This window comes from Amblyomma americanum, chromosome 4 (assembly GCF_052857255.1).
Source record: "Amblyomma americanum isolate KBUSLIRL-KWMA chromosome 4, ASM5285725v1, whole genome shotgun sequence".
NCBI lineage: Eukaryota > Metazoa > Arthropoda > Arachnida > Ixodida > Ixodidae > Amblyomma > Amblyomma americanum.
In genome coordinates this window covers 4,217,174-4,231,577 of record NC_135500.1, presented here as the reverse complement: position 1 = coordinate 4,231,577, position 14,404 = coordinate 4,217,174, and positions in this window count along the sequence as shown.

Below are 14,404 nucleotides of genomic sequence, written 5' to 3'. Positions count from 1 at the left end.
CCCTTAATTTCAATGTTTTTATTTCTGGAAAACTGCTCTAGAACAGTGCATCGCTGTTCAAAGTCTTCTACAAGCTTCTTGAGTCCATCACGCTCGGATGACAGTGTAGCATTTTCAGCTCTGAGTACCTTGTTTTCTTCCTTAAGCGCTGTAAACTCAGCAGGTATGTCATCAAATTTTTTGGAGCAGAATTCAACACTGTTGGATAATTCGCGGCACTCTTTCCGAACATCCCTCTCGACTGAGCTACGCAACGAAGCAATTTCCTTTCGGAATTCTATTTGGAGTTCTTCACGTAGCTTCTCGACATCAATAGGCATATTTCACAGGCAACGTCAGCTTGGCAGCGACAGCAGCAAAAGGTACTATAATACTATAAACGTAAAAAGGAGCAATAACCACAGACCTGTGGGTGACAAGAAAAAGCGTGCGGTCGGTCAGGCTTTGTCCCGCTGCCCCTGTCGCTGCCAAGTGAGGTAGACGCTGGTCCGATGGTGCTTATGTAGTTGATGCCCCCTGGTGGTGGTTCCCTGTCGTTGCAGTCCTCGGCGATGAGCAGAAATAACTTGCGAGACGTAGGCACCGCAGGCGTTGCCGTGACGTCACAAAAAGTTCTTTTCCAAAGGATAAAAATCCTGGCACGTGGATTACGGCACAGCACAGCAGATCAGGGGTATCTGTGGGTGACAAGAAAAAGCGTGCGGTCGGTCAGGCTTTGTCCCGCTGCCCCTGTCGCTGCCAAGTGAGGTAGACGCTGGTCCGATGGCGCTTATGTAGTTGATGGCCCCTGGTGGTGGTTCCCTGTCGTTGCAGTCCTCGGCGATGAGCAGAAATAACTTGCGAGACGTAGGCACCGCAGGCGTTGCCGTGACGTCACAAAAAGCTCTTTTCCCAAGGATAAAATCCTGGCACGTGGATTACGGCGCAGCACAGCAGATCAGGGGTATCTGTGGGCGACAAGAAAAAGCGTGCGGTCGGTCAGGCTTTGTCCTGCTGCCCCTGTCGCTGCCAAGTGAGGTAGACGCTGGTCCGATGGCGCTTATGTAGTTTATGGCCCCTGGTGGTGGTTCCCTGTCGTTGCAGTCCTCGGCGATGAGCAGAAATAACTTGCGAGACGTAGGCACCGCAGGCGTTGCCGTGACGTCACAAAAAGTTCTTTTCCAAAGGATAAAAATCCTGGCACGTGGATTGCGGCACAGCCCAGCAGATCAGGGGTATCTGTGGGTGACAAGAAAAAGCGTGCGGTCGGTCAGGCTTTGTCCCGCTGCCCCTGTCGCTGCCATACCATGAAACCTATATAACTTACCTTCACTCCTGTCTTTCTTTCATTGTGAACAAGGCCCCCGAAAGCCGGGGCCGAAACGTCATCTTTTTAACGATTGGTCGGCGCTTGAAGATTTTCCGCCATGAACATACCCGACCAGACGGGTTTCCGTCGAACCCTGGATTTCATTGTTCCCTTGCTAGACCGCTGAACAGTACTTTGGTTTTCTGCATGTTAATTTTTAAACCCTCCGTTTTGCTTAGTCTTCCTAACTCACTAATAGTGATTTGCAATCAGAAAGACACTGTCATCAACGAATCGCAGATAATTTACGTATTCTTCATTAACTCTTAACTAATTAATTCGCCAACTGTTCCTCATTGAGGCCTCGGAATACCTCCTGTAAGCGGGCGGTGAATAGCATTGGCGAAATCGCGTCTCCTTGCCTGACGTCCTTTCTTATTGGAGCTTCATTGCGGACTTTATGGCGGAATATAGTAGCTCTGTTGTTCCTATATATTTTTTTCCAGTATTTTGACACAAGGCTCTTCTACATCCTGATTCCGCAACGCATGTATAACTGCGGAAGCTTCCACTGAGTCAAATGCTTTCTCGTAATTCCTGAAGGCTGTATATGGGGGTTGGTTGTAGTCGGCGAATGTCTCTATCACCTGATCGATAGTGTGAATATGATCTATTATGGAATATGTTTTACGAAAATCATTTGCTTGATTAAAGCCTAAGGTTGCCATGACTCTAATAGCGATTGCCTTAGTAAATACCTTGTAGGCAACGGACAGTAAGCTGATCGGTCTAATTTTTCCAAGTCCTTGGCCTCTCCTTCCTTAATTATTAAGATTATGTTTGCGTTCTTCCAAGCTTCTGCTACGGTCGAGGTCATAAGGCATTGCGTATACAGGGTGGCTAGTTTTTCTAGTGCAATCTCCCCTCCGTCCTTCAACAAATTTGCTGTTACCTGAGCCTCACCAGCTCTTTTCCCCTTTGCATTGCTCCTAAGCCTTTCTTTACTTCCTCTTTCGCTACTGGCGGGATGATGCATTGCTACTGCCTCTTGTATAGGTGTGTGTAGAACTGTTCGGTTACATGAACTATCTTATTCATATTGCTAATGACATTGCCCTCCTTGTCTCTTAGCGCATACATCTGGATTTTACCTATACCTAGTTTCCTCTTCACCGCTTTTAGGCTACCTCCGTTCTTTAGAGCATGCTCGATTCTCTCCATATTAAGCTTCCTTACGTTGGCTATCTTGCGCTTGTTTATAAACTCTTATTTATTGCTCTGCTAGTTCTATTTTGTCTGTAGTGTTAGGCGTCCTCATGCTTTGACGCTTCTTAATCAGATCTTTCGTCTCCTGAGATAGTTTGCTGGTATCCGTCGAACTGTCCTACCACCTTATTCTACGGCTCAGTCAGTAATGATAGCTGTCAGATTATACTTCATTGTATGAACATCAGAATCGTCTTCCTCAGTTAAAGCTGAGTATCTGTACTGCAGCGATATCTTGAATTCCTCTATTTTCCCTCTTACCGCAGGCTCGTTAATGGACTTCCTCCTCACTACGTTTTTCCGTTCATTCTTCAAGTCTAAGCTAATTCGAGACCTTACCATTTTGTTGTCACTACAAGGCACCTTTCCGAGGACGTCCAACGATGTCAGGTTGATCTCATGGTATGAAGTCGATTTCATATTTAGTCTCGCCATTGGAGCTCTTGCAGGCCCACTTCCTGTTCTCTCTTTCCCGGAAGAAGGCATTCATGCCCGTAAGTTATTACTATTGGCGAACCCTACTAATAGCTCTCCTTTGCTATTCCTAGAACATATCCCATAGTCACCTGCCACGTGATCGCCAGCCTACTTCTTGCCCACCTTCGCATTCAAGTCGCTCATCAGCATATCGTACTGTGATTTTACTTTGTTAATTGCTGATTCAATGTCTTCATAGAAGCCTTCAACGGACTGCTCATTATGACTGGATGCTGGCGGCTAGGCCTGCGCCACCTTGAGCTTCTACCTCTTATTAAGCCTTCTTATCAAGCTTCTAATCAACATCGTTACAAAGATACTGCCTAACTTGTACCCCACTGAACGTTTTCTAAAGCCTGTACTGAAGGCTTTGCAGCCAAATATATGCTTAATATTTGCATCATCAGTATTTTTATGTTTGTTTTTCAGTTCTAACTTCGAATAATTGTTTTTTTACGATCTATTCCTATTTTTGCTTTAATCTGTACATAGAACACTCACAAAAGCAATGGAGCATGTTTACAGCGCACTGGAATAGTTGTGTCAGGACCGCAGCACTGAAGTTTGGTCAGTATGATACCATGCGGCACTTCAAAATTGGTGACAAAGGTGCGCTAGATGATTTGACCTGGTCCGATAAAACAGAAAGCGTGTCTGACAGGTGACCAGCAGAGTATCTGGAAATCTCTCTTTCGGCCCTCTGGTCTCGCAGAAACCCACACACAAAAACCAGTAAGCTGCCACAAGAGCAAAATCAAGGAAGAGGAAGACTAGGGAAGAGCTGAGCTAAAAATGTGGTGGGCGCCGGGGCTTTGATTGTTAGCAATTGCAGCTATTCCCAACCTTTCTCGTTTCTGCGACACTCATTGTCATTCCTCCTGACGCGAGCAATCCTAGCTTTATCCCTCTAAGAATTTTTGCACCGAAACTCTGTACACTTCTTTATTACGCATCTAGCTGTGCCATGAACCACAAAAATAAAATCATATAATTTTTTTACTACTGCTGCATTTTTGCTCCAAAGTACGTGCAAATGCAAAAACCCCTGCTTTTGATGAGATGACACATCCGCTTTTTACAAGCCCTGAGGGCTCTCCACTCCGCGGGTGGAGTGATGTGGCGACACACTCTGCGCACATTTCCGCGCAGCCTCCACGTTGTTATCATCCGACCCAGCGCAACACGGCCACGCGCTGGACTGCGTTACCGATAAAACACAGCGCCACCGCTGCGTCACAGAGGCACGCGTCAGCAACGGCGGCTACAAAAACAGCAAAGGAGTAAGCCGGGCTAGTTGGTACATTCTTTTCATGGAAACAGCGCTTTCATGGAAACGGTACAAAAACAGGCTGCCCGGCTGGGAACAGCGGCTGTTTTCCTTCCGCTACCCGAACGAGCGTAGCGTGGTTATACTCGTCAGCTGCCGTCGCTATAAACAGTTGTTACGTTTTATATTGGGATTCGTCCTTCGACAGAATGGCATCCCAGAAGGAAATTAACCTGTGCTTAACCTGTCACAAATAGGCCAAAGTGGTTTCGAGAAGTAATTGGGCTGGGGAGGTGAAATTACTGGGAGATGTACTGCTAGTGTGCACTTGTAGCGTGTTTCGTCTTTGTTATTGTTCCCACCATTACGGTCTTGGTATCCTCTGATTCGAGGTTAAAACGTATTACTTGCCCAGAAGGTGGCATGGTCGCCCATAAAATGGACCACAAAGAAAACTGTTAAAGGTAATCGGTTCACTAGCAAGAAGGGTAGTGAGAAACCGGCACGACGAAACCAAGCCTCACGAAACTTAGAGGATCGGTGATGAATGCTTCGATGTAGACGGGGCAGGTATCACTGGCTACAGTCTAATCGACTTCACACTTCTCCGCCTCCAGATGATGCTGAAGTAAAAAGTGCAATAAGAGAGAAATATTTTCGAAGAAGCTATTGACTGGCGAAAGGGTTTGCATGCTCTATAAATGTCACCTGCAGCGGCTGTGATGCTCAGGTCGAGACATCCAGGCGAACCGTTGCCAATGTCTATGAGGTAAATCAAAGGTTCGTTTATGCCCTTGGTACCTGCTGAAAAAGATTGGATCTGGTGGAATCATGTGTGATTTGTAATTTGCCTTCGGCAGAATGGACGAAGAGCGTACTGACGGGCAGAGCTCTACGACTCTTCCGAAAGCAAGGAAGACTACGGATAAAAAGGAACACTAAAGTGTTTTGGAAACACCTGCAAGAAAGTCAGTAGTGAAATGTACTTTGCTGGCGGATTTTGGGCAGACACAAGCAGAACAGAAAGCAAGATGAAAACATAAGCAGTATGCGAACACAAAACTTCATTTTTAATAATAATAATAATAATTGGTTTTTGGGGAAAGGAAATGGCGCAGTATCTGTCTCATATATCGTTGGACACCTGAACCGCGCCGTAAGGGAAGGGATAAGGAAGGGAGTGAAAGAAGAAAGGAAGAAGGAGGTACCGTAGTGGAGGGCTCCGGAATAATTTCGACCACCTGGGGATCTTTAACGTGCACTGACATGGCACAGCACACGGGCGCCTTAGCATTTTTCCTCCATAAAACGCAACCGCTGCGGTCGGGTTCGATCCCGGGAACTCCGGATCAGTAGCCGAGCGCCCTAACCACTGAGCCACCGCGGCGGGGCTAAACTTCATTTTTCTAAAATTGCGTTTTTTTATGGATTCCTCAAATTCAATGTACTATTTCTTAAAATACTATCCATCCGATTCGAGTGAACGTTGCACAAATGTACTACAAACAGTAGCAAATATTTTGATCTAAAAAAGCACTGATAAAGTCAATGATATTATTGAAAAAATAATACTACAAGACAACCCCGCCCCTGTTGCTCTGTGCATGCATTGATATTTATTGGCAACAAACTCTAAAATAGATCTGATATCTCTTTACTTAAGATATAACCTAGAGGTATTTAGAATAACACTGCTCAATATCATCACACTTCTCTTTGTGCTGGCAGAGAAAAGGTACCTTGAATAATTAAGGTAACATAAAATTTTGGGAGAGGGCCACAGACACAAAGTATCTCCTGTTGTACCCAGGCGAATTTTGTGAGCACGTGAAATTTAATGCGAATATCTGCACCTCTTTCTAAAATATTACGTTATAACTAACATGTACCATTTACCCTACCATACGTCCATAAACGGTGGTACAACACTGGTGCCAGATCTGCAACTTAACACAGATAGCTAACCAACACACCATGCAGCCATTTCAGAAACCAAGAACGGCTTTTAACAAAACACATTTTGCATTCTCATTCCATTGCTGTAGCATTTTTTTTAAATCAAGCCCACTGAGCGGCCCCAACACAAAATCGATTGAGGTGCGATTTCTTTCACTGGCCATACCATCGCCTGCACTCATCGGTGGTGTTCTTTCTATGCCAGTTCCCTCAACTCCCTTTCAATGGAAGCGCAAGGCCTACCTGTGTACCCCGCTGCGCACAGGCATTCGTATCCAGCCACGAGGTCCAGGCACGTGCCCCCAGAGAGGCAGGGTGCGCTGCGGCAGTCGTCGTAGTCCGTGGCGCAGTCGTAGCCCGTGTAACCATTGGCGCAGTAGCAGCGCTGGGTTCCCTTATCCTGTGGGACACACATCCCGTGAAGGCAGAAATCGCAGCTCCCGGGCTGCTCCGCCATGAGCGTCAGAGACGCGAGAGCGAGGAGCAGACAGGGGTGAACAGCCATCGCCTTTCCGTTCCGGGGGGCTTCCTGCGCATTAGTGCAATTATCGCAGCGTTTGCGGGACTGCTTCCTCCAGTCGAAGGCTTGAAGAGCAGCATCCGCCGCCAGCACCGACCTAAGCATCGAGCAGTGTTTGATGCCTTATTTTTGCCCATGATTATGGACTGTTTTCCAGCATGTACTGTCGGGCAAAGTTGGACTCTTCGGACACTCATGGTCAGGCATAAGTAATTAGGCGCCATTCAGTGCTTTTTGTAAAGCAGCACGCCTAAATTGACCCCAGCCTCATCACTAAGCCATTCTGGTTCAGAAGACTGCAAGAGCAGGTGGAGCTATCGTCTCCACCGAGATCCTTCCTTCGGAAGTACAAATTGGCCCCCATAGACATTCGTTCCTCAGCGCATCTCATCCACACACTGCGACCTATTACTAGCGTTAAAACACACACAGAGGACAGAGAGCAGAGACACACAGAACAGACGCTAGACTTCAACTGCCGTTTATTGCACACGTATGAGAAGAAATCAATACGCTAATCTGCGCATGCTCGAAACACAATAAATATTTGATTAACACGATCGCTGGTTATCGCCGACATATAGAGTACAAAAGAAAAAGAAAAAGTAAATTCACAATAGATTGACGCACGTGCTTTTTTCCAGGTATGCAATTACTTTACTCGTGAGGGCTATTGAAGGGGTGCTCATGGATTTCTCTCCTGCTTTATTGATACAAAAAGCCTATAACATTTCCCTATCTACGTGCTTGTCGAACCGCTTCAGCACGCGAGTGCTGCGAAAAAGGGGGGTGCACTCTTCCTCCTCTATTTAGCCATGTTTCATTGTTTTGCACTTGCGGCAATGGGCCTTGCGGCAATGGGCACTTACCGTGTTTCTGCCATGTGTTTCTGCTGTCTGTGCTTTGTGTGTATTTTAACGCTAGTAATAAGTCGCAGTCTGTGGATGAAAAGCACCAACTAGCCCAACTTAATTCTTTACTCAGCGCATCTATGACCTTCTTTGCCTATGTGCGTGGACTCGCACTAAGATGACATCAGGAAACATCTAATCAGGGCGCTGTAGCACCATCAAGCCAAGGGTCAGCACTTTTTAAGATGTTATAGCAAAGCTTCCTGACACAGACGCAGAAAAGAGAAGCTCGAGCGCCCCGTCTAGAAATCTCCCTCCACTGAGCAGCACTTGCACCACACCTCTGTTCTTCTGCCTGCAAAAGCTCGACACGCCACAAGGCCCCATCATACACTTGGCAGCAGCAGTAGCGGCAAGAGCAATACAGCAACTCCTAAAACGTTCATTTACTTTTGCTATATCAATAGATTGCATCACCGTAGGTGGCCTGCTCACTTCACTAGGCAATCAACCAACGGCTATTAACCGGGAACATCACGTGAACCACGTCCCCTGTCCTGTTGTGTACAAACGCTCGACACACCGAAGCCCGCCTTGATACAGTTGACAAAAAGCGGTGGCGGAAACAGCAAGAGAGCAACACCTAAAGCCTGCATTTAATTCAGCACGACGCCGCCGAGGATACGGTCATGAACTTGCCCTTTGCAATGCAGGCTATCCTGTGGAGCATAACGCTCGTCTTCAACGCCAGCGACAGCGATTTCCCGGCTGACCACAGCAACGGATCTGCTTGGAACCTACGGGCAAAGAATTATCCTGCAGCTGAGGCCACTTCCCGCCCGCCATTTGCAGCACTCTACCAACCACCTGTCTGGCAACCTAACCCCGCTATCTGCGCGGGAGGCGTTACTCGACTACTTGAAAAGCCACCGACACCTTGGAATCAGTTGGGGCACGACGCCGCAGAGGATACGGTCATGAACATGCCCTTTGCTATGCAGGCTATCCTGTGGAGCATAACGCTCGTCTTCAACGCCAGTGACAACAATTTCCCGGCTGACCACAGCAACGGATCTGCTTGGAACCTACGGGCAAAGAATTATCCTGCAGCTGAGGCCACTTCCCGCCCGCCATTTGCAGCACTCTACCAACCACCTGTCTGGCAACCTAACCCCGCTATCTGCGCGGGAGGCGTTTCTCGACTACTAGAAAAGCCACCGACACCTTGGAATCAGTTGGGGCACGACGCCGCAGAGGATACGGTCATGAACATGCCCTTTGCAATGCAGGTCAGTTACTTTCCGCACGCTGCGTGCGTACGCACTAGTGATCCGTTCTTTCTCGCGGTGTCGTGCCCCCCAGACACGAGTGATTTTTGCCGTCGTCTATTATGTTATGTATGTTGGTCCTCGCTCAATGCGTGTTCTGTATACTTACGGCTTGTCGTGTCTGGTGATGTGGAACTCAATCCCGGACCCGACGAAAATGTCGCAGGTGTCTCACTTGAAACAATTGCTGAGGCAATAGCCCGATTAGAAGTCGCACAAAATTCCGTACTCTCAGAACTTACACTTATCCGCTCAGCTCAGACAAACATCGAGAACATTGTGAGCAGCCTTTCTTTGCGGGTAGACGCCTTGGAAAAAGCAGAAAATCAGAGGTCAAGCAATGTAGACTCAGATTGTGTGCAAAAACTGACAGCGCAAGTTAAACGGTTGAACGACAAATGCGATGACGCGGAAAACCGTCTTCGCCGATCAAACCTGCTGTTCTTTGGAATTCCCGATGCCAGTGACGAAGCATGGACACGGTCTGAGTCGCATGTAATCTCTGGCTGTTCAAAGGAACTAGACATAACTATCAGTTAGAATGCGATTGAACGCGCTCACAGACTTCGCCGTTTCAAACCCGGAAAGAACCGCCCCATCATTGCCGCATTTTGCTAACTTTAAAGATAAGACAAATATTTTGTCCGCTACCCCAAAGCTAACAAATTCAGCCTACTCAATTCGAGAAGACTACTCAGCACGTGTCCGATTAGCCCGTCAAAAGCTATACAATTTTGCTCATGAGCATGGTGGAAAGTACAAGATCCGCTTCGATAAACTTGTCATGAACGAAAAGCAGTTTTTCTACGATGCCGAGTCTGATTCCGTTTTAGAGACCAAGACATAGCGGTTATCGCCGGCGGCTACGCCTGCGCTTTCCCCTCGTCCTCCCTGTTCAAAAGGTCGGAATAGAAAACCTGCTTATAAGACCATGGCAGGTATGCTCGCAAACATCCGCAGTTATTTATCAAAAAGAGAAGGCATAGAATCCCTCTTGCATGATAACAACACCGACATCGCCATTTTTACTGAATCATGGCTAAGTTCCGACATCGAAAACCGCGAGCTACTTCGTGATGAAAAAGTATTCACCATTCATAGGCTTGACAGGGAGGGGAGCAGGGGACGTAGAGTGCTTGATTTTATAAAATCTAGTATACCCTCATTTCCTGTCAAACTTAATTGCAGTCACGAAATAATGTGTGTCCGAATATCCCTACCGTCAATTACAGTCATTATTACTGCTTGCTACCGCGCGCCTGATTGTGATCGCTCTTTTATTGGCGAGCTTATCAGTGTGCTTTTGAACTTGCATTCCCTCTTTCCAAACGCTGAACACGTGGTTTGTGGAGAATTCAATTTCCCAGACATTGAATGGAATCATCTGCATGCACCTTCTCAACAGTCGAACGAATTTCTTGATATGACTCTCTCATTTAACCTTACCCAAACAGTTAAAACAGCAACCCGTGGAAAAAAAAAACATTCTTGACCTTATCTTTGCCTCAGATCCCGAACTCATCCAGTCATTGTCATGTGTTGATTTCCTGAGTGATCATAAAATGTTGCTTTTCGATCTCTCGATTTCAATTCCCGTCAGTGAACCTTCCATAAAATACATCCGCAGTTACAAGAAAGCCGATTTCGCTAAGATCAACATCGAGCTGAGCCAGTTCTTTTCGCACTTCCGATTATCGCCATGTAGTCGAACAGTGGATTATAACTGGCTACTTTATAAAAACAATCTATTAGCACTCGTTGACACGTACGTTACCCTCATTCGTATACGTGGTGATGCTCGAAGACCGTGGTATACTAGCGCGCTAAGAAGACTATCACAAAGAAAACAACGCCTTTACCGTGAGGCAAAAAATTCGAATTTTCCTTCAAAATGGAAAAAATACTTTGCATGTCTTCACCAATATATAGGTTTGTTACGGAGCACTAAAAAAAAGTTCTTCCACCAGGACCTGATGAATATTATTCACACATACCCGAAGAAGTTTTGGACCTTACTGACACCAAGCACCAGTCGTTCACAAAGCATCACCTTGGTCAACCTAGATGGATCATCTGTTCCCACTGAACACCGTTCAGACGTCATGAATTCACATTTTTTGTCAGTTTTCACCCACGAACCTCCCTTGAACATACCAACATTTCCAGACTCAAATTTTTCTCAGATGCCCCCAGTTTGCATTACAACAGATGGTATTACAAAATTAATTGACAATCTTAAAACATCGAGCGCACCTGGGCCTGATGGAATACCCGCGAAATTACTTAAAAGTACCAAGGACATTTCCAATCAACTCCTGAAAGTAATCTTTGAACAGTCTATATCAACGGGTGAACTACCTAAAGATTGGAAAATAAGTAAAGTTGTGCCGGTGTTTTAAGGCTGGTAACCGATCAGACCCATCCAATTATCGCCCCATTTCCGTGACATGCATTGCCTGTAAACTTCTCGAACACATAATATACTCAAGTCGCATCGCATCTCGATCATAACTCTTTCTTTTTCACTAAACAGCATGGTTTCCGCTCCGGTCACTCCTGCGAAACTCAGCTTTTTGAATTGACTACTGATCTTCACTTAAATCTGGACTCTTCATTTCAAACTGACATCATTGTTTTAGACTTTTCTAAGGCTTTCGATCGCGTACCCCACCATCGTCTCATGTCTAAACTTTCCGGTCTGTCCATTGACCCTCTAATTGTAGCATGGATACACTGTTTTCTAATAGATCGTTCTCAGTACACGGTAATAGACAACCATTGTTCAGGTCCTACTAAAGTGCTGTCTGGTGTACCACAAGGTTCGGTCCATGGCCCTCTTCTTTTCCTCACCTTCATTAATGATCTTCCTTCTGGTATTTCTTCCACAATTCGCCTCTTTGCAGATGATTGCATTCTTTATCGCCGCATTGCTAATAACAGGGACCAATTATTACTCCAGAACGACTTGAACGTAATTGAACGATGGTGCTCTGAGTGGCTTATGTCGCTAAACATTTCAAAATGCCAATACATGCAAGTATCTCGCAAACATTCCAGCCTCACTTACGCTTATTCATTGCTTTCAAACACATTAACAAACGTGCAATCCTACCGATACCTCGGAGTCATCATTTCCAGCAATTTAACCTGGTCCGAACACATCTTGAATTTAGCGGCCAATTCATCCAAATCACTCGGCTTCATCAGACGATCGTTATACTTGGCTCCTCCTTCTGTCCGTAAATTGGCATATGAAACCTTCATCCGTAGTAAACTTGAATATGCATCTTCTATATGGAACCCTCATCAGGCGTACTTAATTAACACCCTAGAAGCTATTTAGAACCGCGCAGCACGTTACATAACCTCAAATTATGACAGATACTACAGCATCACCAGGATTAAATCAACACTCAATCTGCTACCACTTGAGAACCGTCGAAAAATATCACGACTTTGCCTTCTTCATAAATTGTATTAACACTTTCCTTACCTCCGTGACTCATTACTCCTACCTCCCATCCGAACATCGCGTCGCCTCTTCAATTCCCTGAGTGTTCAGCGTTTACATGGCTCTACAATAGCCTTCAATAAATCATTTCTACCTACAGCAATGCAAAATTGGAACCAAATACCAGATCACATCGTAAACAAGCGTGACGCTAGTAAATTTAGAGACGCACTAATCGAACATTACATCAAATGAAAAAAACAACCTCATGCTTTGATTTTTACCATTTATTTTTTCTTGTTACTATTCACTATTTAGCCTATCCGCCACCATGTATTGATTAGAACTGCATTTTAACATTTCACAGTGTATTCCAGATCCTTTTGCATTGTGTTGTATTTTACTGTATTAACATTGTTATTCTCTTTACTTTGTATTTCAACTGTCCCCCCCCCCCTTTATGTAATGCCGGAAAAGGGCCTTTAAGGGTACAAAAAATGAATGAATGAATGAAGTATCAACGGATTGCCACGCCGCTGATGGCCTGCTCACGTCACTCGGCAATCTACCGAACGCTATTTCCCGGGAGCATCACGTGCACCATGGCGCCTGTCTTCTTGCCTACAAAAGCCCGACACACCACGGGACCCCTCCATACGCTTGGCAGCAGCGGTACCGGCAACAACAATATAACAACTCCTAACCCCTGCATTTACTCTTGCTGTATCAATGAATTGCATCGCCGTAGGTTGCCTGCCCACGTAACTGGCAAAAATACTGAGGGCTAATTCCCGGGGGCATCACATCCACCACGCCCGCCGTCCTTTTGCCTACAAACGCCCGACACACCGCAGGGCCCCTTCATACGCTTGGCAGCAGCGGTGACGGCAATACCAATAGAACAACACCTAAAACCTTCATATTGTCACAGAGTGGTGACTGCAGCCCGGAGAGCAGAAATGGTGCGAAAATGGTGTCTAAGAAACTTTTTCTTTGGGCTGACTTGCGCCCACAATGAACGGAATCACTCGGCGGAGACGTAGCAACAATCGTGCTCGGCGGTCATCGAACAGAATGCCCGCCGCTGACGGCCGTGCTCAATTTAAAGCCGATAGCGAACTTTCCTGATAAAGCGTGCAAAGGTACTAGAACGTTATGGAACAATGTAGAATCAGCTCTGCCTGGATGCGATCAATCGACATAAATCTAGTCACGTCTTGCATCGCAAGACGTGACAAAGCGATACAGCGGCATGCCAGTTATTTGAAGAATGAGAACTGCAAAGATTCGTGGCAATATACTTTTGCTGTATAAATGGCTTGCATGGCTCTAGGTGGTCTGCTCACATCACTGGGCTATCTACCAACCGCTATTTCCCGGGAGTGTCAGAGGCACCACGCCCCTCGTTTTTCTGCCTACAAAAGCCCGACACACCGCAGAGCCCAATCATACACTTGGCAAGAGCGGTGGCGGAACCAGAAATAGAGCAACACTTAAAATCTTAATGTACTGTTGCTGTATTGACGGAACGCTAGGCCGCAGGTGCCCTCCTCAGGTCGCTGGGCAATCTACCGCGGGCTATTTCCCAAGAGCATCACGTAGACCTCGCCCCTGTCCTTTTGCCTACAAGAGCCCAAACACCGCAGGGCCCCTTGATACACTTGGCAGCAGCGTGGCGGCAACAGCAAGAGAACTAAACCTAAAGCCTGCATTTAATTTTGCAATATCAGCAGGTGGTCTGCTCACGTCACTGGGGAATCTACCGACCGCTTTTTCCCGGGAGCATCATTAGCACGAGGCCCCCTCTCCTTCTGCCTACAAAAGCCCGACATACGCAGGGCCCCTTCATATCCTTGGCAAGAGCGGTGGCGGATATAAGATCAACACCTAAAACCTGCATTTACAGTTGCTGTATGAACGTATTGCCAGGCCGTAGATGTCCTGCTCACGTCGCTGGGCAGTCTACAGACGGCTATTTCCTGGGAGCACCACGTACACAA